At 45.9% G+C, this 16,088-nt stretch overlaps 1 protein-coding gene across 1 annotated transcript in view; it reads left to right on the top strand.

The window, feature by feature from the left end:
• The first annotated feature begins 2,299 nt into the window (after nt 1-2,299).
• Nucleotides 2,300-16,088, top strand: part of LOC121878053 — a 92,900-nt gene continuing 79,111 nt past the window's right edge. The window contains exon 1 of the mRNA XM_042384017.1: nt 2,300-2,698. The gene's annotated coding sequence lies outside the window, so the exon portion shown is untranslated. The remainder of the gene's footprint in view (nt 2,699-16,088) is intronic.

The raw sequence follows: 16,088 nt of genomic DNA, 5'->3' as shown, positions 1-16,088 counted from the left end.
TATAATGTTTATTGTCCTTGTGTGGGTATGGTGTGTGTGTGTAGAGGGGGGAGTCATATTTTGCTTAATAATAATAATGTAGAAATTATTTTCTGATATTTTGCATCTAGAATCTGACTTGTAAATATTTTAACTGGCAACCTGTAGCGTCTTTGTATGCATGTGTTGTCAGGGATAAGTCCTGGATTTCTCTAAGTAATTCATAATTTACTTGTATAAATAGTGATTTTGGATTATTAGCACTTAATTATTAGTCTGATGAACGTATGTGGCCGACGGATTGAGACGAGTTCACTAGTGCTCGTAAATTATTAATCCTGGTGGTTTTTAATAAATAATTAAGGTATTGTAACTGTATTATAAATACTGGTTTTATAAGATAGCACCGAGTCTGTCAATGTATTATATACTATAAACTTATAAATTAAACTGACAATACATGTCAGGTGACGTAATCAGCTGGCGGTACTTTCGACCGTTCGCCGAAAAGAGAAGCAGAACGAGATTGACCGTTGAGCTGTGTACTCCGTCATAAGGACTAACCTATTTTGGTCCTTTTTTTAACATAAGCTCTACTATCAGCGTAGCAATTACACTCCACAATGGAAGAGCCTCAACGTGATCACAATATAACGGATTCATAACCCCGTCCTGACCCAAAAAATCGGCTACCGGTAAGTATCTTCCTTGGCAATTACAGGGAGAGAAAGGTTTTCAGGCAGGACGAGTTGAGGTGGAGTAAGCCTTCCTACACTCAATGGGATTTGCTAGTGTCATAAATCTTAACTAATAATAACGGTTTATTAAAAAAAATATAGCAGCCAAAAGAATGAAGATATACATTGGACAGATATGACACGTAGTGACTTGGGGAAGGGGGTCGTTAACCATGCGGAACGTATGTGTGGTCATCGGAGTTGTCACTTCATGGCGTTAGAAGCTTCAGATCCGACACCGTAGCCGTTACACTGGCATGTCCCTATATGAGGGCTATTAACAAATTCCACCTTATAACACACATTTTCTTGTTTTTATTGACAACTAGAACAACCGCAATGCCAATCGTCCAGGAACCCTGGCAATGAAATTTATTATTAGTGAAGTCTTTACCAATTTATCAAAGTTTCTTTTGAACATACTCACTGATATATTTTATTCCACACGTATCGTTATTAACTGAATGTGGTTCTCGTATTTCAAGCATCCTCAGGTTACTGTAGAGAGGATGCAAGTTTTCATGAAGGGGGGGGGAGCTGTTTTAATGGGCCAGTGGTCTGGCCTGGAGACTGCCATCTTAAACCCCATAAACCAGAGGGCGTATAAGAGTCCAGAGGTACAAAATATGTTATTACAGAACCTTCCATTGTGGAGATTATACTCTTAACACGAAACGAAGGTTAGGGGGAGGAGGGGTTGTAGCCACAATTTTACACCCCGCCCAGGTCTCTACTACTCAGACGCCTAATAACCTACCACTGTCACAAACTACTAATATCCATTAAGATTACTGCTGAACATGAAGGCGATGTCTCCATATTGTGATGTCGTCTAATATACATGAATTTGACACCTAACCAGCGCTTCGCAACAATTATGGCCATAGCCTTGAAATCCTGAGACGCTAGTCATGCGCGCGCTGCCAGTCCAAAGGTGCCGATTCTTAAATTTATAGTGGAAGTTAAATTTATCGACCCCCCCATTCCCACATTATCCCCAATCATTCCCTTGACCTTATCCCAAGCATGTCTGCATGAGGCTCTTTAATGAGTCCGCATGTACGGTACAGTATGTCATAGACACCCTGTGGGTATATGCAAGGAAGCCCCACTTGATGGCAGCACCCTACAGCCCACCGCCAGTGGACACGACCCAAAATTTCTTAATGATTTTATTTTCTGTGCTCAAGTCCTCATGTATGAGATATTTGTCAGTTCTGTAAAATATTATCAGTTTCCTTTTGTGCGTTGTGTCCATGTCGAGATTTTTGGCAATTTTTTTATGGGTCCTGGTGAAGCTGAACGAATCCGCGAGCTCCAAGGTTAACGTAACGAGAGATGTATCCCTTCCAGTGCGAGCGTTAATTACGTAAAAGTTCCTAATTTGTTCACGTAAAGGCATAACACACATTTAAGAGTTAATTCGCTGAATTTATAAACACTGAAGAAGATAACTCTACATGTTAACGAAATATCAAATAGCTTCAGAAAATTTAAGCTTAAATTAAAAAAAAAATCGATATCCAGTGAAACTTGGTGCGGGGTGTGCGAGACCCGTGGCACCTCCTGGATAGTTCCAAGTTCCAGTATGGCTTCGGCCTTGGTACAGCGCAGGTGCAGGTGTGTTAGTGTCGTTTGCGCCTACCTCGCTACTTTGTGTCACTGGCTCAGATAACAAATTGGTGAACAACAATATGTAGACGCCCGAGATGTTACTGTGATCTACTGTGGAAACTTAAATGGATTATGTTTTACCGAGTGTCATTTAGATGGTTTTAATTGGCTGATAATCCGATGATAACTTTAGTGTGACAAAACTTGTTAGTTACAACCAGTGGAGACCAGTCACCTGTGGTGACAAGTTGTGCCGAGGGATACGGCGTTGTTTTAGAATAATCTGTGGGTGGGTGTGAATCCCCTTGCGCTATGCTAGTCTGCTTAGCCCTTGAAACAACCATCGCCTTGTGACTCATCACATACAGGTATGTTCAGCGTCTACAGATGAATCTTGATATATCGTGCAGGTGTTGTGGATGTGTGTGGGCGTCATGGAGCTTAGCTGAGCAGGTATCGTCTCTCAACATATCTCCTTGGCCTATAAAATAGACCTTAATCCTGCACCAACGCTTCCAAAGCTCACGCAGTCACGTAAACAATTTTGTAACTTGGGTCAATTTAAACACCATGATTTTTTGTTCATTGCTTTCTATCGCGACGAGAATTATTATTAAAAAAAGTTTATTCATCGTAATGGTTGTTTGACCTAATGACTGCTGATGGTGAGGACCTGTTTGGTGAGCAGGTCGAGTTAGCACCTCTCAGTAGGACAAGTGGACACTGTTCACCCCGCGGCCAGTGAGTACTATTGGTGGACCTGCATGGTCACTTGTACTAGGCTGTGCATGGCGAGTAAAACTGCCGAGTTTAACTAAGTATCAACAAGTATGATTCATCCCATGTTTAGAAAAGCACGACTGACAACAACGCTTGATGCAAATAAATGTGTTCTTCCGATACATAGCGTGACAACATGAAGGATTTAAAGAAATTTTAAGTATATAAATATGATTCCTGGGGCACTTGTAGGTAGTAGAGTAATAGACAGACGACTCCGAGTGACTGTGAAGCCCGATTTTTATGCGTGCCCTCGTTAAAATCTGGTTTTATAGACTTAAAGTGAGCGTATATATCAGATTTTAAAGCCAGTATTTGTTTGACGCGTCTGGTTATTCAATTGAGCGTGATCTCGGAGATCCTCTTCAAACCAAGTAGTGGTAGGAGGCGAGACTCCCTGTGGTGGACCAGCACGGTCGTCTATAGACTTAAGGACAACATGAGAAAACCTCACCAGTTTCCCGGTTCAGTGAGGTATTGGAATTTTGGTCACGGGTGTAGTGTTCCGGTGTCAGATATGACTACGCACTATTCATGGCAGACGAAACGAACCACTCAAACCTAACCCAAAACATACTGATCTTAAAATACATGTCTTGTAAGATTTGGCTCCAGAAATTACAACCTTGCCAGGAGTTTTGTTCTAAAACCAGTGAGTTGAGGAAATTGCGACTCTACGAGGCTATCACACGAAGATTAGAATATTACTGATTTTATTTTACATTTGAGGTTCGATGTGGTTGTCTACCGACCGTCACCTAAACAAATGCTAGACTTATTATTTGTGTTTTTGGTAGTTTCAGGGTGGACTATTATTGACTGGCAGAAAAAAATGATCCAACTTAACTTTCCTTAAAGATTTTAGTAGAGCGTTAAGTTATTGGATCGGTTCAGATTAACTAAAAACAGCTGAATTCCACTGACAGATTACTACAATTATCTTAGTGAGAGTTCCAAACGCGCTTTCAGATTCATTTGTATTGTAGGTGGATGGTGCTATGTTAAGGCCAGGAGAGGGATGGGGGTAGCAGCAGCTAGGTTGTTAAACTAGGCTAGGATACGGTAAGCAAGATTTGGTTAAGGTACGGTACGTTACGCTAGGCCTGGTTAAATTAGACTACCTTAAGATAAACAAGGTTGGGCTCTGCTATGTTAGGCTAGTAAGATATGCTTATTTAGGCTATGGTTGGATAAGTTTAGCTGGGCATAAGGGTCGTGTCGATGGTGCTAGATTGAGGGCGTCAGACTAGCAGTTAGCTCGTGACAGGTAGGAGCGGACAGGTACTGAGAGGCGAGGGTTAAGCAGGTAGTGTGCGCTACTGGCCTACACCCCCTGGCGGCGCTGACGGCGGCGCACTGGCTCATTGCTGGCACGCGCACAGGGGCAGGTGGTGGGTGACGGTACAGACGACGAGAAAGCACAATATGTTTTAGACATGGGGTGTAGACGGGGACGGCTTAGTGTTGGTTTAAGTACAGCGCACTGGATATATGCGCAGAGAGGGGGACGGCACAGCTTGTGTGTAGGCGGAGCGGGAGAGGCGTGGCGAAATTCCTCCTGAGTCGACTACACCCCTTGACCTCCCTCGTGTTGTCCTGCCCTCTAGTTCACCATTTTTCTATCCACTAGTTGGATTTTCATTTTCTCAGAATTCTTTCCTGTCTCTGTCCTTTCATTTCCGACTCGTCTTTAATCTGTCTCCTCTTCTTTTGTCTGCTTCTTCTTGCATCTCTCTCTCTCTGTTCTTACATCATCCTCTCCCTTCTTGCTTATCTGCCCCCATGTTTCATCTCAGTTTTTTTCTCCCTGTATCTTCTTACATTTTTTATTTTGTTCTTAGACCATCCTCTCCCTTTTTGTTTCTTCCCCTCCCATCTCCGTGTGTGTGTGGGGGGGCAGGCGTGGATAATGGCCTTGTAGGGGTCGGGGTGATGCTGGGTGGAGGTGGGGTGATGAAAATATGTTTGTGTGGGCGGGCGTGGCAGCAGGACAATTGGTGGGGGTGGTATGGAGGAGGAGAGGAAGGGGGCGGCGGAAATGTGTGTGTGTGGGGGTGTGGTGGGGACACGGGCGCGGACATGCAGCCATGCGGACACCAACAAACCGCCACCGGATATGACAGTGACTCCCTCCCTCCAGCTTCCTGTTCTCTCGTGCACCAGTCGGTTTACTCCCAAGAACTAATAACACCTTCAATAAACCTGTCTATAACTTTACTTTTATAACATACATTCTAAAACCATCTTTATTATTTGAAAATAAACATTGTATAGTTCACTGTCATTAGTTAATTCTTAAACTCCGCTTAAAAATAAATCCCTCTCGCTACATACCCTATCAAACAGATCAGGAAAGGGCCACTAAATATAATTGCCAAGTGTGAACACGAATCAAACAGATGTGAATGCAACTGTGGCACGTCTGAATTATTGTTAACATGCACTAAGTGAACAATTAACAGGACGTATGGCGGGTAAATGTGATGGTGACTCCAACGCTTTCTGGATACGAATCCGGACCTACAATAGATTGTATCGGGAAGAATCAACCTTAACTTGAATTCATAAAGATGCATGAAGCTAGAATGTAGCTGAAATTATTCTTTGTGCTGTGCTATCACTTCTTTTTTTGGGGGCTGAAAAACGAACTTTAGAACGTTTGAGAATGTGTGTATAGATTCATAGTTATCTGTTATACGGGACTAATTGATTTTTGTTTTGGTGTAAGTTTAATGAGGAGAAGGATGATGATAATAGTCCAGTACTGAACTTTGACCTTGTCGATTAATTATCACATCCTTATCATTATCATTTAGAAGTTCTGTACTAATACAAGAAACTAAACCAGGATTAATGCCAGTTGTCACCACTCTCTCCTTCCCCCTGCCTCCCTCCTACCCCTGCCTCCCTCCTCCCCCTGCCTCCCTCCTCCCCCTGCCTCCCACCTCTCTCTTCCCTGACTGTGGTTGTCGCTCAAGGCTGTGGCGGCAGAAGAGGTGCTCCTTGTCTCCCGCCATTTGACTTCAGAAGGTTGACTGATCACCCTGAGCCGAATATCCAGTAGAGAAGGCGAGGATATATATTTTTATAATGGGATTTTCTCTTATTATTAGTCTAGTAGCTGGGAATTGTGGGATTTATTTCAGAAAATTTTTTTGTAGATGAGAGTTGTAGGATGTTCTTGTGGGATTTATTTTCTCTTGTCTTTGCCTTGTAGCGGAGACTAATATGGTTTTTCTGTGGGTTTTCTCTTGGTTCGTCGTGTAATTAAAGAGCGTTTCCTGTGGTTTTTTGTTTTGTCTATTTTATTTTGAGGGAAATTTGTCATACTGGTTTTACATTAATGATCTCTGTCGTGTTGTTTATATTCAGGGTCCTTGTCGTCGAGTGGTGAGAGTAGAAATATTACCTGTGTGGGGAGCTTTAACCTGTGAGTGGGGGAAGAGCTTTAACCTGTGAGCGGGGGAGAACTTTATCATTATGAGTGGGAGAGCTTTAACTTGAGTGGGGGAAGAGCTTTAACCTGTGAGTGGGGGGGGAAGTAAAATTAATAAAATAGACAAGATAGGCGGCGTTAATCCTGTCACAATAGACAATGTAGATAGACTGTAAAGGGGGATGGAGGGGCTGCAACGCACGAGTGGTGGTATGAAGGAGAGGAGGGTGAGGTAGGTGGAGTGTGAAGATCATTTAGAACTCAAGATGGTGTTGCAAGATTGGAGGAGGATGAGAAAGGAAGAACAGGAGGATGGGGAAAGAGATGAAGGGATGTTGCAAGACTTTAGGGGGAGGGAGATGACCATGTTTGTTGCAATAATTTAGGAGGCGAAGGAGGATTAAAGAGAAGATTAAAATGTACGGTTTAGGAGAAGGATGTAGGATAAGGATGGCACATAGGATATTTCATACTGAGAAGAGTTAATAATGAGGATAGTGTACATGGAGGATGCTGGATACGTGTACGGGCAGATGTTGAGTAACAGCGGCCGTCAGGAGGGCCGTGTCCTCCTGCAGGTAGGTGTTCATCATGCCGTGTGCAGTTGTCTTGTGGGCCAGCGGGAGGCAGGAGGACACCCACCTTGAGCGGCCGTCACACTAAGCGGCCGTCACACTAAGCGGCCGTCACTCTAGGCGGCCGTCACTCTAGGCGGCCGTCACTCTAGGCGGCCGTCACACTAAGCGGCCGTCACTCTAGGCGGCCTTCACACTAAGCGGCCTTCACACTAAGCGGCCTTCACACTAAGCGGCCGTCACTCTAGGCGGCCTTCACACTAAGCGGCCTTCACACTAAGCGGCCTTCACACTAAGCGGCCTTCACTCTAGGCGGCCGTCACTCTAGGCGGCCTTCACACTAAGCGGCCGTCACACTAAGCGGCCGTCACACTAAGCGGCCGTCACTCTAGGCGGCCGTCACTCTAGGCGGCCTTCACACTAAGCGGCCGTCACACTAAGCGGCCTTCACTCACCCCTCATCCTCAGTCTTACCACCACCACTTTTACCACTAATGCTGCTATTCTCATCACCACTTGCTATTACGACCGTCAATACCACCACCATCGTTACCACTACTGTCACCACCACCACCAGTAAAAGCGCTAGTCTCAGGTGTGTCCTTGGTTCATATTCTGGAGGAGGTTTAACTCGTAGGAGGCGCAGAATGAGCGACATCCTGTAATTGTCATTGTAAGATTGAATGGAACGTCAGGCGTTATTGGTCGCTCGTTCTGGCGTTGTTTCTCATCCGGGCGTAAGAGTGTTGTTGTTGTCGTTAGCAGCGTGTTCAGGTGTTCTTCCTTTTACACCTGTGGGCTCTTGATTGCAGGTATATAACTTTTATTTCCACTGCCTGCCACTTCCCATTTTCCCTCCTGCCACTTCCCATTTTCCCTCCTGCCACTTCCCATTTCTCCCCTGCCACTTTCACTATCTCCCCGTCATGGCCATCCCCTGCCACCTAGTCTTTTAACTCGCTCTAAATTGGCTTCTGATGGAGTCTTGTGAGTTACTGTCCTCCGAGGGGGTCAGCTAGTATGAGTCACGGGATAAGTCTGTCAGTACGAGTCAGATTAAGTCGTGAGTCACTCAGGAGTGTGACTCAGAATCCAGGGTGCGTGAAGGAGTGTTCCGGTGTGGCGGCGGCGGTGATGGAGGTGGTGGTCGATGTTGAGGTGATGGTAGTGGAGGTGGTGCATGCCAAGGCTGTGGTAGGACCCTGCCAGGGGACGCCCACTGCTAAAGGACACGTCGTAGCCGCCTCCCCCCCCCCAGGACATTCAGGTTTAAGCCTGATCTCCCATACACCCGAGGGCGTGGCGACTAATAGGACATTACCCAACCTAACCGGGGACATGTACATTTCTCATCCGAATATGAAGATGCAGATATGTGAGACATGCATTACCCCCACGGGATATACAGTACATTTCCTGGAATAAGCTCCGTAGATAAGTATTACACACACACGCGCGCACATAAACACTGTGATATTAAACCATTTGAAGAGTAAACATAATGTTGACTAATATTTCTTCAATGCCACTTAATGTTTAGCATTTCAATTAAAACCTCCAAACAAGGGACACACACGAGAATGTCATATAAAAAACACATGCCATATTCTGTGGGGTTTTTTCCTTATAGTTCTTCGTGTTCATTAATTTAAACAGTTGAAGAAAGACAGGCTGAACTCTCTCTCTCTCTCTCTCTCTCTCTCTCGCGCAAAAAAAAAAAGTCGACGAATTGTTTGCTGGTCTTTGCATATTTTTGTTTTATTTTTCTGGCTGTGACTTTAATCTTTGTCTGCCTTATAAAGAAGAGTCGCTTGGAAATGTAAACACGGTGAGGCGTTTGAGAGGGCGAGTGGGATGTATGAGTGCCTGTCTGAGTTGAGAGGGGAGGGAGGGAGGGAGGGAGATTGGGTAAGAGAGAGAAGGGAGAGCGATTAAGAAAGGGAAGGAGGGAGAGAGCTGACGAACGAAGAAAGGGATAGAGAGGGAGGGGGTAGAGAGAGAAGTAAGAAAGTGTTAGAGAAAAGGAAGAAAGGGGAGGGAACTACTGTAGACGAAACAAAAAACTAACCACCCAATCCCTTCGACCTCATCTTGCCAACCTCCCCTCCTTCCCTTCCTACCCTCTCCTACCTTTCCCCCCACAGGCTGTCAGATTTGTCCGGCTTAAGAGATGGTCTATATAATACCAGTCCGGTTCGGTCGTTTATACTAATCTTGTGTTGGGGAAAACCAGGAAATTGGCGGGAAATAAGTAGGAGAGAGAGTGGCGGAGCAGGCGCGAGGGGTGTACCTCAAGGTGGGTCTCTGGCTCCTTATTTGGTGACTGTTTTCTTCCTCTTGTTTAATATAATCTGTCTGTCAGTCTTTATATTTGTTCACCTGTGTATGTCGCCTGTCTGTCAGTCTTTTAATTTTGCTTATCTATCTGCCCCAATTTTTTGTTTTATGTTGTCAGTTTGTATGTACGTCTTTTACATGTATTTACCTATTGGTTTACATATATATATATATATATATATATATATATATATATATATATATATATATATATATATATATATATATATATATATATATATATATATATATATATATATATATATATATTGGCACACACACACACACACACTCTCACACTCTCTCTCTCTCTAAACAGGAAATGGGTAAAGCCTATTACGCTCTGGCTAATGGCTAGTGTGTCCTAATTGGCTATGTTATTGTGGGCGTGTGTGAGGGATCCCCGCTGACTAAACCAGCCAGTGGGCGTTTTTTAACTGTGCTGTGTGCGTGGTGGTAGTGTGTACGTGGTGTTATTCCCATGACGGCCTGCATGTGGTGATGGTGTGTACAGCGAGATATGTACTTGATGTGTACATGGATAGTGAGGGATGGTGGTGTGTACAGTGAGGTGGGGGGCGGCGGTGAGGGGCGTGACTAGCTCAGTGGTGGTGAGCTCCGCCCTGGTCTGGACAAAGACTTACCCCACACACCACTACTTTCATCACCAGGGAGGGAGGAGGAGCAGGGGTTGGGGAGATGGGGGAGGTAGAGGGAAGAAGAGCAGGGGTGAGGGGAGGATGGAAGAGCAGGGGGAGGAACAAAAGTCTCTCTCAAACGCAAATAGTTCAGCTTGAATGGTTTATAAATAATGGTTCCAATTTCTGAGACTTTGACCTAACCAAACCAACTGAGACTTTGACCTAACCAAACCAACTGAGACTTTGACCTAACCAAACCAACTGAGACTTTGACCTAACCAAACCAAACCAACTGAGACTTTGACCTAACCAAACCAACTGAGACTTTGACCTAACCAAACCAACTGAGACTTTGACCTAACCAAACCAACTGAGACTTTGACCTAACCAAACCAACTGAGACTTTGACCTAACCAAACCAACTGAGACTTTGACCTAACCAAACCAACTGAGACTTTGACCTAACCAAACCAACTGAGACTTTGACCTAACCAAACCAACTGAGACTTTGACCTCAACTGAGAACCTCAAACCAACTGAGACTTTGACCTAACCTAACCAACTGAGACTTTGACCTAACCTAACCAACTGAGACTTTGACCTAACCTAACCAACTGAGACTTGGACCTACGCCTCATGTTTACAGTTCCGGGCCTCGTAAAGTGCTTAGGGAGAATTAGTCGTTGGTAATTTATCTTTTGTGAGATTAGAAAGACGTTAATAAGCATCAATAATGTGTACAATGGTATAGGGGAGGGTTCTGGCCGCTGGGTGACCGTAGGTATTGTAGGGCCTCCCTCCCTCATACCTATACTCCCCCCCTCCCTCCTCCTCCCTCATACCTATCCTCCCCATACCCCTCTCCTCATACCTATACCCCTCCCTCATACCTATACTCCCCCCTCCCTCATACCCATACTCCCCTCCCTCCCTCTCCTTCCCTCCTCCCTCATACCTATACCTCCCCTCATACCCATACCTCTCCAGTTCATCTTTCCTCTCCTTCCTTTCCTTCCCCATCTCTCTCTCTCTCCTCCCCTCCATCCTTCGCCTCCCCCTTTAATGGATTTTAATGGTGTTAGTGGAGCCTACGTCAGGTTGTGGTGGTGGAGCCTACGTCAGGTTGTGGTGGTGGAGCCTACGTCAGGTTGTGGTGGTGGAGTCTTATGAAGAGGTTCAGCTCGGCTTGATCTACTGCACAAGAATCTTTCTTGCCCGTAGAGATTTAAACTTAAGCTGGATGTTGTGGCAGTTTCTCACGCCAGTCAGTCACTTAGGCAGCCAGTTATTCAGTTACCCAGTCAATGAGCCACTTTGTCATTTACCCAGTCAGCGGACAGCCCATCCATCCATCCATCCATCCATCCTTCCTTCCTGTTACTGCCTGACTGCTTCGACCAGGACAGTCAGGCGAGAGCAGTGGCGCCGCCATGGGGGTTAGCGCCCTCCCCGTCCTCCACCAATACTGTGCCATGGACCGGATTCTCAAATATAAAATACAGTAGATAAATAGACAGACAGACAGATATTGACGATAAAATCGTTATGCAAGTTTACAATTGGTTCAGCAGGTACAATAAATAGATAAAGCAGGTGTACAGCTCAGCATGTATATAAACAATACATACTGTATAATTATACGATGTTTAGGTATACAACTAATGTTCAGTCACGGACAAAGTTGTGCCCCGAGCCATTACAGTGTTCCCTGGCAGCAAGAAAGTGAAAGTGCAACCTTTAGCAGGTAATTCCATCAGTCAGAGCCGAATTCAAGCAAATTAATGTTAGTTGGAACTCAAGTTAAGTGTTATTATTATGAATATTGTATTAATCACGCCCGTCCGTCCCATCTCTTAACCACTGTCCTGCCCAATCCTCCCATCTTTATCTTGCCTTCATATATTTATGTAGGTCAGGTCAGGTGTAATATTGGGAATATTACGCATTGTTCATCAGGCTTAAAGTTCAGTACCGACCGAGAGCTGGGATCTGAAGAAGCCGAAAGCCAGGAGAGAGAGAGGGAGCACTTACCTCAGCTCAGGTGGGAGCGGAAGCAAGGGACGCGGTGCTCTTCGCCTCCCACATAACGTGGACTCCAGAGCATAGAAAAATATAATGAACTTGTGAGCGCTGAACTGCGACAGACCAGATTCCTCTCTTCGTCGTCCTTGAGAGTGGCGGCTGTAAGATGATGCCAGCGGCTCCGACCACACGACCCGTGGATGGTAAGAGGACCCCTGGGTGTTTCCTAGAGGACTGTAGAATCCTTGGGTGCTCCCTAAAGGATCATAAGACCCCTGGGTACTCGTTAGAAGATCATAGGATTCCTTTCACTATAAGAATCCTCCCCTGGGGTCCAAATAGTGCCTGGGCCAGAAGGTACATGTTCTAGGGCCTGACCTTACAGGGTGATGGAGGTCTCGGGCTCCACGAACAGGTTCCCTCGAACGTCCCGACGCGTGTGGGCGTTCTGGACCTTGACAAGTTCTGCGTGGATGATCAGCTGTGGAGAGGTGTCCGTGGGTCCTGCATCTTTAGAGTCAGGCGACAGGATTTTCTGGAGAACAACTACCATTAACGCCTACCGCACTGACTTTACCTTCTAACCACTGCTAACTAATCCTATTAAACTACTACGAAATAGTAATAACTACTACTCAGCCATGTCAATATTGTTATTCTTGTTCAATTTATATCTGTAGTTTTCTGGCTAAATAAACTTTCATTAACTACTACAACATAAGAGTACACCTCCCACACTGGTACTGGGCGTGAAGGGTCATCCAAGGTGGGGAATTTTGGCCCCTCGCGTGTAATCCGAGCTGGCTACTGGATGTCTTAGGCCCGCTCTCTACCTCTTCACTTTACCTTTCCTCTCCCCTTTTCTTCTCCCTCCTCCCTGCCTTTCCCTTACTCTTTCATCACATTACCCTTTTCTTCCCTTCCTCCTCCTACCTCTCCCCTTCATTCTCCTCATCTCCCCACTCCTCCCCAACTCAAACATTACAAAGTCTGGGGAATGTTATGAGTCCCCCTTGTTCGCCTACGCACAGACTGGACTGATTATCTTCATATTAAAACTATGAGTCAAAAGGAAAGTCGTCGTCCCACCAAGATCCGTTTTGCATACTGTCACGCTTGAGTGAGTACCGGCTGTAATCTGCACTCCGGCGCCACAGAGTATGGGGGGAGGGGGGTGTCTGTATTGTGGAGGGAGTAAGGGAAGGAAGGGGGTCGCTGTGGAGTGAGGCGCCACACTCCCCACCATACACCTCGCTTATCTGGCCATCAGCGGCGCCCCCAGCAGCCTGATGCCCTACCCCAGCAGTAGGTCCAGGCATCTCTACCCGCCGGCTGTGTGCGCTTCACGGTAGGGGGAAGGAGGGAGGGGCAAGATACCTGATTATCATCCCATGAGAACCAGGCCTGTGACGTGCTTCTGGAACGGTGACCACGAGTACCAGGAACGGCGACGAGAACTATAGGAAGAGAGCGTTGAGCGGCTGACACTCGCGAAAAACAAGTTTTAGACAACCACGACATGACTGGAGGGGTAAGCTGGTCAGACTTACATTTGCTCTAGGCCTTCCTCTGGCTGCCGCGAGGGGAGGGGGGGAAGCCTTACAGTATCTCCAGGTCTCTTATCTAATAATTTTCTTCATAATTGTACAATCACTTAAAAAACAATCCTTTATACTTGGGAAGATCAATGAATTTCATAATGAACACTGTGACTCCTGTTGTCTCGGCAGGGTTGTCAGAATCCTTCGTCCGTTGTGTCATATTTTTTAAAGATAATTTTGTTAAGATAGTTTTTGAGTGACTGTACACTGCAACACACTAAAGGCCCAACTTTGCCAATATTGTTGTTACTTACGGTTTCAGTTTTATTCATGTTTAAAAAAAAGTTCCATTTTCATAAGCTTGGTGTGTAGTAGACTAGCCAGCCACAGTATAATACACGTCGGTGGTGTATGTCAACCCATGTGTCTCGTCGGGGGGGGGGGGCTTTGGATACGTTGAAGGCGCGCTCTGTTAGCACCTTGATTTAGCCTCTGCCCTGAAGGAACTCTGTATCAGTTGAAAGGTTTCTTTTGTGTCGATACGGATTTCTTATGTTCGTCGAGGGGTCTCGGTTAGCGTCGAGGGGTCTTGGTTAGCGTCGGGGTGTTTCTAATCATCAAATGGACTGTGAGAATGTGTAATGAATTCGGTAGCTATACGGTGACGGAGATGGCAATACCTCTGTGATTCCCTCAAGTAAGTTGGTGTCTCAGGGAGGCTGGAAGGGTCTCCTTACCCTTTTATTTAAGTCTTGTCGGCTACCCATACGTCTAGGTATTGCTCTCCACATACTGAACATACTCTGTACATCATACATGCACAGTACTAAGGATCTGCACACCATACCTGCACAGTACGAAGGATATATACTGTACATCATACATGCACGGTATTGAGGATCTGTACATCATTCCTGCACAGTATCAAAGACCTGTACACCATACCTGCACAGTACCAGAAGCCGGGAGCCTGTGTACTGAGCAAGTAGGGTTAACACACTCCCAGAAAGTTCTTTATATGCTAATTAAAGTGTGGCGTTATTAAGAGAACTCTGTGCACAGTATATGGGATGTATGCATAACAGGAGGCTTTGTACACACTAGATAGGCTGTACACACTGATGTACACTGGACGAGGAGGCTTTATGTACACACTGGATATGATGTAAACTTGACGAATAGACTGTGCACACTAAATATGATGTACGTTTGATGCAGTTTTATGTACACATAAGGTAGAATGTGTACACCTGAGAGACGTACTCAGCATTCATCAACTAGACTGAACTACTCGACAGTTTAAGGTGTTGTGGTCGCGTGCAGAAAGAATATCTCTGGGATAAGTTAGGGAGTCGTGTTTATGTTTACACTGGCAGTAAAAACATTAAGTAGCACCGCGCGGACCGGTTCATTTGAATAGAAAACATCTCTCTATTTGCATCAGTTATTTACTCTTATTTTTTTGTGTTTTGTTTATTTTTGTTGTTTTTTTCCTTGTTACAAACTTAACTCCGTCCCTCCCTTTTCCCTTCCTCCTCCTCTCTTCTTTCCTCTCCCCCTCCCTTGAACCTCCCTCCCTACTTCCTTCCACCCTCTCCCTCCCTCCTTTCCTTCCACCCCTCCTTCTTCTCTTCCACCCCCTCCTCCCTTCTCCTCCTCTTCCCAGCCTCCTCCCTCTCCCACCTCCTCCTCCCTATCTCCTCTCACCTCTCCTCCGCCTCCTCCAGCCTTCCTCCCTACCTCCCTCCCCCACACAGGATGGATCTACATTTCGACAAAGGTTTAATGGTTGGGCGTAACTCCAGCCAAGCTTATGCATGATAGTGCAGGCACCTGCACAGGTTGGAGTCAGCTGACAGCACAGATTTCACCACTAAATGTGTTGCCTGTACTTTAGTGGGTACCTTGTCCATGCGCATTGCAGGGGGTGGGGCGGGGGATAGTGGAGGATGGAGGGTAGTGGAGGCGGGGTGACAGTGGGGGCAGTGGAGGTAGTGGAGGGGGGCGGGGTGATGGAGGGTAGTTGGGCTGGGAGGACAGGTGGGGTGATGGATGGGTAGTGGAGGGGCGGGGTGATAGTGGGGTGATGGAGGGTAGTGGAGGGGGCGGGGTGTTAGTGAGGATGACAGGGACGATAGGGGGAGGGGACGGGGGTGCTGCAGTCTGGTTCCTCTACTCTATCACCCAGCTTATCTGCCAGGTATTGTCGCGGTGAATAGTGTAATCAGGCAGTGATCCCCGGCAGGTGAGTATCACTGTAGATCACTCTCAGGCTCCCGGCATTCAGGGGCTCTTAAACATTTTTTTTCTCCGTGCGAAAAAAATAAAAAAATAAAAAATCTTGACAGTAAGTAGTGGGAGGTGACGGGACGTCCACTTGAGAATATACTGTACCTGTGTGTAGTGTCTCACCTGTCTACACTGTT

This window comes from Homarus americanus, unplaced genomic scaffold (assembly GCF_018991925.1).
Source record: "Homarus americanus isolate GMGI-L3 unplaced genomic scaffold, GMGI_Hamer_2.0 scaffold45562, whole genome shotgun sequence".
Taxonomy (NCBI): Eukaryota; Metazoa; Arthropoda; class Malacostraca; order Decapoda; family Nephropidae; genus Homarus; species Homarus americanus.
This window is presented reverse-complemented; position numbering and strand designations above follow the sequence as displayed.